This window comes from Balaenoptera ricei, chromosome 13 (genome assembly GCF_028023285.1).
Source record: "Balaenoptera ricei isolate mBalRic1 chromosome 13, mBalRic1.hap2, whole genome shotgun sequence".
Taxonomy (NCBI): domain Eukaryota; kingdom Metazoa; phylum Chordata; class Mammalia; order Artiodactyla; family Balaenopteridae; genus Balaenoptera; species Balaenoptera ricei.
Window position 1 is genome coordinate 36,661,456 of NC_082651.1, and position 8,345 is coordinate 36,669,800.

Consider the following 8,345-nt stretch of genomic DNA (forward strand, 5'->3'; position numbering starts at 1 on the left):
AGTTCTGACCTAGTAAAATTCCTGAAATGACTGAAATGATCAGCCACTCTGATTAACAGAGAAAAGGGTAAATCTTCTCTGGTGCAAAGTAATAGCATCTTCAGTCTCTATGAATTTTTTATTCACCACGTCCAGCACACAATCAAAAATTATGAAATTCCTGAAGCAGGAAAAAGTGACTAAAACTTAAGACAAAAAAAAAAAAAAAAAAAAAAAAACCAAGAAAAATTGATTTAGAGGGAATTCAGATTCTGGAGTTAGCACAGAACTTTAAAATGACTATATTGAGAGTAAAAGATGGGGATTAATAGATTAAAATATGGAGAATCTCAACAGAAAATTGGAATCAATTTTAAAAAATCAAATACAGATAAATGAAAAATAAGAAAACTGATCCCCAGCAGACCTTAGGGAATACTAGAAGAAATTTTTTTGGGCTGAAGTAAAATGGCCCAACATAGAACAGAGCTGGGCTCTCGGTCCCATATTGAACTCGAGTTGGAAGAGGCGAGTCCGGTCTCAAAACGGAGGTAAAACCGCCGCCCGGTCGCCCCCAGCCCGACTCCGGCCGCCGCCGCCGCCGCCGGGGGGAGGAGGGCCATGATCCAAAGGAACCAGAACAGTTGAGAAAACTGTTTATTGGCGGTCTGAGCTTTGAAACTACAGACGATAGCTTAAGAGAACATTTTGAGAAATGGGGCACACTTACAGATTGTGTGGTGATGAGAGACCCCCAGACAAACCGTTCCAGGGGCTTTGGTTTTGTGACTTACTCTTGGGTTGAAGAGGTGGATGCAGCAATGTGTGCTCGACCACACAAGGTTGATGGGCGTGTAGTGGAACCAAAGAGAGCTGTTTCTAGAGAGGATTCTGTAAAGCCTGGTGCCCATCTAACAGTGAAGAAAATTTTTGTTGGTGGTATTAAAGAAGATACAGAAGAATGTAATTCGAGAGACTACTTTGAAAAGTATGGCAAGATTGAAACCATAGGAGTTATGGAAGACAGGCAGAGTGGAAAAAAGAGAGGATTTGCTTTTGTAACTTTTGATGATCATGATACAGTTGATAAAATTGTTGTTCAGAAATACCACACTATTAATGGGCATAATTGTAAGTGAAAAAGGCCCTTTCTAAACAAGAAATGCAATCTGCTGGATCACAGAGAGGTCGTGGAGGTGGATCTGGCAACTTTATGGGTCGTGGAGGAAACTTTGGAGGTGGTGGAGGTAACTTTGGCCGTGGTGGAAACTTTGGTGGAAGAGGAGGCTATGGTGGTGGAGGTGGTGGCAGCAGAGGTAGTTATGGAGGAGGTGATGGTGGATAAAACGGATTTGGAGGCGACGGTGGTAACGATGGTGGTGGTCCTGGTTACAGTAGTAGAGGAGGCTATGGTGGTGGTGGACCAGGATATGGAAACCAAGATGGTGGATATGGTGGCGGTGGTGGAGGATATGATGCTTACAATGAAGGAGGAAATTTTGGAGGTAACTACGGTGGTGGTGGTGGGAGCTATAATGATTTTGGAAATTATAGTGGACAACAGCAATCAAATTATGGACCCATGAAGGGGGGCAGTTTTGGTGGAAGAAGCTCGGGAAGTCCCTATGGTGGTGGTTATGGATCTGGTGGTGGAAGTGGTGGATATGGTAGCAGAAGGTTCTCAAAACTCAGAAGAAAAGGGCTACAGTTCTTAGCAGGAGAGAGAGCGAGGAGTTGTCAGGAAAGCTGCAGGTTACTTTGAGACAGTCGTCCCAAATGCATTAGAGGAACTGTAAAAACCTGCCGCAGAAGGAACGATGATCCATAGTCAGAAAAGTTACTGCAGCTTAAACAGGAAACCCTTCTTGTTCAGGACTGTCCTAGCCACAGTTTGCAAAAAGTGCAGCTATTGATTCATGCAACGGAGGGTCAATTAGATGTACATTCCTGAGGTCTTTTATCTGTTGTAGCTTTGTCTTTTTCTTTTCATTACATCAGGTATATTGCCCTGTAAATTGTGGTAGTGGTACCAGGAATAAAAAATTAAGGAATTTTAAACTTTTCAATATTTGTGTAGTTCAGTTTTTCTACATTTTAGTACAGAAACTTTAACAAAATGCAGTTTTGAAGGTGTTTCCTTGTGAGTTAACAAGTAAAGAAGATCATTCATTGTTCATTAATATTTTGTATGAATTTTGCTAAAGTTAACTGTAAAGAAACACCTGCTGACTTGCAGTTTAAGGGGATCTATTCTCCCCATTTCCAAACCATGAAATGAATGGGCTCTGACATGTGGAGAGAATAGATATTTGTATGTTTGCAATGTGTGTTTTAGATAATAGAATTGGGTATTTAAATTAGCATATTTGTGAATTTAATAGCTTTAAGATGTACTTCAAATGAAAAATCTCAGAATTCAAAAAAAAAAAAAACAAAAGAACAGAGCTGGGAGCGCGATTGGCGCTGCCTGCGGGGGAGGAGCGCCGCCGCCGCCGCCGCCGCCGCGAGCTGGGAGCTCGATTGTCGCTGCCTGCGGGGGAGGAGCGCCGCCGCCGTCACCGCCGCGAGCTGGGAGCTCGATTGGCGCTCCCTGCGGGGGAGGAGCGCCGCCGCCGCCGCCGCGAGCTGGGAGCTCGACTGGCGCTCCCTGCGGGGGAGGAGCGCCGCCGTCGCCGCCGCGAGCCGGGAGCTCGATTGTCGCTGCCTGCGGGGGAGGAGCGCCGCCGCCGCGAGCTGGGAGCTCGCTTGGCACTGCCTGCGGGGGAGGAGCGCCGCCGCCGCCGCCGCGAGCTGGATTGGCGCTGCCTGCGGGGGAGGAGCGCCGCCGCCGCCGCCGCGAGCTGGGAGCTCGTTTGGCGCTGCCTGCGGGGGAGGAGCGCCGCCGCCGCCGCCGCCGCGAGCTGGGAGCTCGATTGGCGCTGCCTGCGGGGGAGGAGCGCCGCCGCCGCCGCCGCGAGCTGGGAGCTCGATTGGCGCTGCCTGCGGGGGAGGGGCGCCGCCGCCGCGAGCTGGGAGCTCGCTTGGCACTGCCTGCGGGGGAGGAGCGCCGCCGCCGTCGCCGCCGCGAGCTGGGAGCTCGCTTGGCACTGCCTGCGGGGGAGGAGCGCCGCCGCCGCCGCGAGCTGGGAGCTCGATTGGCGCTGCCTGCGGGGGAGGAGCGCCGCCGCCGTCGCCGCCGCGAGCTGGGAGCTCGATTGGCGCTGCCTGCGTGGGAGGAGCGCCGCCGCCGTCGCCGCCGCGAGCTGGGAGCTCGATTGGCGCTGCCTGCGTGGGAGGAGCGCCGCCGCCGCCGCCGCCCCCGCCGTCGCAGTCGTCGTGAGTGAAGAAGCGCCTCGGTCACGCCTGGTGAGGGCCCTCGCCGACGCCTGGGCTTACCTGCCGCCCGGCCAGCTCCTCTCGTTTCCCGTCCCCCGCGGCCCGGCGCGGGGCAGGCCTGCCAGGGCCATGGAGGACGAGGTGGTCCGCATTGCCAAGAAGATGGACAAGATGGTGCAGAAGAAAAACGCGGTGAGCGCGGCGGGCGGCGCGGGCCGGAGGGAGGCCGGGCGGCGGGCGGGGGCCAGTCGGCCTGAGGGGGCTCCCGGCCCGCGGTGAGCGCGGCGGGTGCTGCGAGACGGCGGCGAGGCCCGCGCTCTGGGGAGGGGTTCCTGGGGAGGGGGGAGCTTCGTGTCCCGCGGCCGCGTCCCGGGCAGGGGTTCTGGGGGGCGTCCTGTCCCGCAGCTGCGTCCCGGGCAGGGGTCTGGGGGGCGTCCTGTCCCGCAGCTGCGTCCCGGGCAGGGGTTCTGGGGGGCGTCCTGTCCCGCGGCCGCGTCCCGGGGAGGGGGTCCTGGGGGGGTCCCGGGGAGGGCGTCCGGTCCCGCGGCCACCGGCGCTGGGATCCGCCCTGGGCGCCCGAGGCCCCTCGTGATTAGCGCAGCCCGGTAAACTCTATGGAGGCATCTTCCTCATTATTTTAAACGTGACGGTGGTAAAGCCTCGCTGGTTTAGCTGAAGAGTGCAGAGAGCCCTCCCTGTTTGAAAGAATTGGTTCTCTTTCCCGGGCTCATTGGCCAGCAGCGAGAAAACAACATCAAACAGAGGTTTGTGATCAGTTTTAGACATGAAACTGTTCAAGCAAAACGTGAATTTCCTGGATCTTATTTTTGAGGAAGGCTGAACATTCCCTTGATTGTCTCAACTCCCCTGCGTGTTTGTTTAGCAATTAAAAAAGGTGAACTACGCCAGTGTACTTGGCAAGTTGCTAAACTTTTTGGAAAAAGTGGATCTCGTTAGGCCGCGGAGTGCGGGGAGCTGTGTTTAAGGCATTGCCGCCGACGAGGCTGTGCTGCCGGCTGGATTTGGACACATGTCGTTGCTGGTCCTCTCAGTGGTTTACAGTTGCTACCGGTGGCGTTTTCTGTTACTGATAACGTGTGCACGTGAACGTGGTCTCTTGCGGTTTGTATGAGGTGCTCCAGTTTCTGCATTTCTTTCCACCTGTGTGGGCCACTCTCAGTCCCTTGCTTCCGAGTCGTCTATATTTTCAGCTAAACTTCTGAAATTCTAAGTCCAACGAATGTGAAGGAGAGAAGGGCTGCTCTGATTTGCACAGCACTTTGGAGTTACAAAGCGTTTGTGCAGAATTCTTTGGGGACTCACGACAGCTGTGTTGCATTCATTTTACAGAATAAGAAACTGAGTCAGACCAAGCAGTTCACCTCCTTAAATGAGGTGTGCGTTGTGGATTAAGCCAGGACCCGAGTTTTCTGCTGGGCAGCATGCAGAAGTAGTGTTAAACACCGAATTCTTAAGACTTCAGACTTGGTGTGCGCCTCTTTTCCTTTAACAGGTGCATTGCCCGGCGTGTAATTTCATACCCTGTTCATCTGTCTTTGCAATTTTGGCTTTTTAAAGGATTTCCTGTTTGTTTTCTGTTGCAGACGTTGCCGGTGCCATTTATTTTTTCTGTTGATACAGGCCTTTCATTCCTCACTGCAAGTGATGAGTTCTGTATATTTGATTGGCTGAACGTTTCTGTTACTCTGTTTAAACTGGCAAGTTTTTTTTCTTTGCCTAGAGAACCCTAGACTCCCCTAGTAGAAGCTGGCTCCTAGGGAAAAAGGCCGTTTCTTGGGTAATTTTTTTCTCGAACTCAGGCTATAAAATGTGTACCTTTTAATCATCTAGTGCACTAGGTGTTTTTGTTTGTTTCCTTTCCTTGAAATAGACGTTTCCTAGAAATGAGGAATTCCTTAGTGAGCAAGTATGGAGAAGACCAGTTTGTATTTATCTGCAGTTCTCAAATTATAAACACATAATGCGTCAGCAGGAGAATGAGGATAAGCTCCACAGATAATCCTCAAGTCTCACTTTTCTTTTCAAATCTTATATTTCTAGTAGTACAGAACTTTACCAATATAAAAACTTGCCCCCCCCCCCCAAAAAAAAGAACACAACTGCAGGAAAGAACAAAGAGCACTTAAAGTGTGTGTGTGTGTCTAATATATACATGTACATATACCCAGGTACATACACCTTTATATTTATACGTTATTTTGTAAATAAATGACAATAATAATGTCTTGTGGAGATGTAGAACAGAAGTATACAACAAAAGCACAAACAGCAGGAGGGGGCAAATGGAGTTAAACTGTTAAACCTCCATGGGATGGTTCCATGGAGGAGGCAGAGAGGGGGATGGGATCCTCGAAGAGCTGCTGAAGACCTTGCATTTTTTGCAGATCTCTTTAGAATGCTACTTGCATATTGTGCTCTCACTGAATGCACCTGGCTGAGCTATGGCACATTAGCACGGTAAACATTTGTCAGATTTGCCCTAGTCAGAAAATTTTCTATACCTGCCATCCTGCTTGGCACTTAAAAAAAAATTTTTTTTTTTTAAGCTCTCTATGATATAGGGATGATGGGTGAAGAAGGTAGGCTGCAGGGTAATATGTAGTATGTATGATCCCATTTTGATACAGTAAACAGAAAGTATTAAATGCATGCCTGTTTGTATGAGCAGTGAGTTTGCATGGTTATCTCAAGAGGGAGGGAATGGGACGGGTAGAGAAAGAGACTGACCACAGACTATTGTTTTACTTGTTACAAGAGGCATGTGTTGCCTTCATTTCTGATTAAACTTTTTGTTTACAGATTATTGTAGGTTTACATGCAATTGTAAGAAATAATAGTGCGATAGCTCCTGTGTGTCCTTTACCCAGTTTTCCCCAATGGTAACATCTTACAGAATCATAGTATACTGTCACAACCTGGGTATTGCCATTGACACAGTCAAGATAGAGAACATTTCCATCCCACAGGATCTCTCCTGATGCCATTTTATAGCCACTGCTGCTCCCCCACTCCCCACCAAATCATAATGATCTGATAGTGCAGTGGATAAAGTTGCAATAAAGTTTTTGTGCAGATGATCAAGGGAAAATACCCCCTGGGGAAGATGGCCCGTCTCCCACTCCCCCGGCCCTATCTGTCCCTGGCAACCTGTCATTTCAAGAATGTTATGTGGGACTTCCCTGGTGGCGCAGCGGTTAAGAATCTGCCTGCCATTGCAGGGGACATGGGTTTGATCCCTTGTCCGGGAAGATCCCACATGCCGCGGAGCAACTAAGCCCATGCGCCACAACGACTGAGCCTGCGCTTTAGAGCCCGGGAGCCACAACTACTGAGCCCACGTGCCACAACTACTGAAGCCCGCGTGCCTAGAGCCCGTGCTCTGCAACAAGAGAAGCCACCGCAGCGAGAAGCCCGCACACTGCAACAAAGAGTAGCCCCCGCTCGCCGCAACTAGAGAAAGCCCACACGCAGCAACGAAGACCCAACGCAGCCAAAAATAAAATAAATTAACTAATTAATTAAAAAAAAAGAATGTTATGTGAATAAAATCATATAGTGTGTAACCTTTTTTTTTTTTTTAAGTAAAAAAAATTTTTTTTTGGCTGCGCTGCCGGTTGTGCGATCTTAGTTCCCCGACCAAGGATTGAACCCAGCCCAGGTAGTGAAAGTGCTGAGTGCTAAACACTGGACCGCCAGGGAATTCCCAGTATGCAACCTTTTGGATCGGCCTTTTTCAATCAGTGTAATTCCCTGGAGAGTCATCCAAATTGCATGAATCAACAGTGCTCCTTTTTTTTTTAAAAAAATATTTATTTATTTATTTGGCTGTGCGGGTCTTTAGTTGCAGCATGCGGGATCTAGTTCCCTGACCAGGGATGGAACCTGGGCCCCCTGCATTGAGAGTGCAGAGTCTTAACCGCTGGAACACCAGAGAGGTCCCAGTGCCGCTTTCTTTTTAATTGCTGAGTAGTATTCCATGGTTTGGCTGTACTTCAGTTTGTTTAATCACTTGCCCATTGAAGAACATCTGAGTTTTTTTCCCATTTCCTGACTATTACTGATAGAGATGCTGTGGACATTTGTGTACCTTTTTTTGTGCGAACATGCGTTCTCTGGGATAAATGCCGTAGGGTATGTGTTGCTTTTTTTGTTTTTTTTTCGGCTACGCTGTGCCACATGTGGGATCTTGGTTCCCCAATCAGGGATCGAGCCCGTGCCCCCTGCATTGGGAGCTTGGAGTCTTAACCGCTGGACTGCCAGGGAAATTCCTGTATTGCTCCCCCCGCCCCACTTGATTGATTGATTGGTTGATTGGCTGTATTGGGTCTTAGTTGCGGCATGCGGGACCTTCGTTAAGGCATGTGGGATCTTTATTGTCGTTGCGGCGCACGGGCTCTTCGTTGCAGCATGAGAGCTTCTCTCTAGTTGTGGCGTGCGGGTTTTCTCTCTCTAGTTGTGGCACGTGGGCTACCTCATTGAGGTGTGCGAGCTCAGTAGTTTGGTGCGAGGGCTTAGTTGCCCCGCGGCATGTGGGATCTTAGTTCCCCGACCGGGAATCGAACCCGCGTCCCCTGCATTGCAGGACGGATTCTTTACCACTGAACCACCAGGGAAGTCCCTGTATTGCTTTTTTAAATTAAAAAAAAAAAAAAAAAAAGGAAAAGCAATTAGAGGTGAAACAACTAATTATACGATTGCCTTTCAAAGTACATATTCAAACCCTACATTCTTGGTGTACATAAGTTATTTATGTTGATTTGTGGTGTTTAGCTCTAGCAACAAGGCAATAATAATAACGCTGTAGTTTTCCTTGTTTCTTTCAACTGATGATCTGTGTATTTATTACAAATATTAATTAACACTCACAAGCTACCAGGAGGCAAGTAATGGTTAGCGCTGGTGTGGTTAACTCCTTTATAGATAGGGAGGTTGAGGCATGGGTATTGTGGAATTTGCCATGTTGAGGCATGGGTATTGTGGAATTTGCCTAAGGTTATAGCACTGTGTTCTGACTCAGATTCATTCAGATT

General features: G+C 49.2%; 1 pseudogene; it reads left to right on the top strand.

Annotated features, from left to right (window-relative positions):
* Nucleotides 1–501: 501 nt before the first annotated feature.
* Nucleotides 502–1,907, top strand: LOC132376642 (heterogeneous nuclear ribonucleoprotein A3-like; annotated as a pseudogene).
* The last annotated feature ends 6,438 nt before the right edge of the window (nt 1,908–8,345 follow it).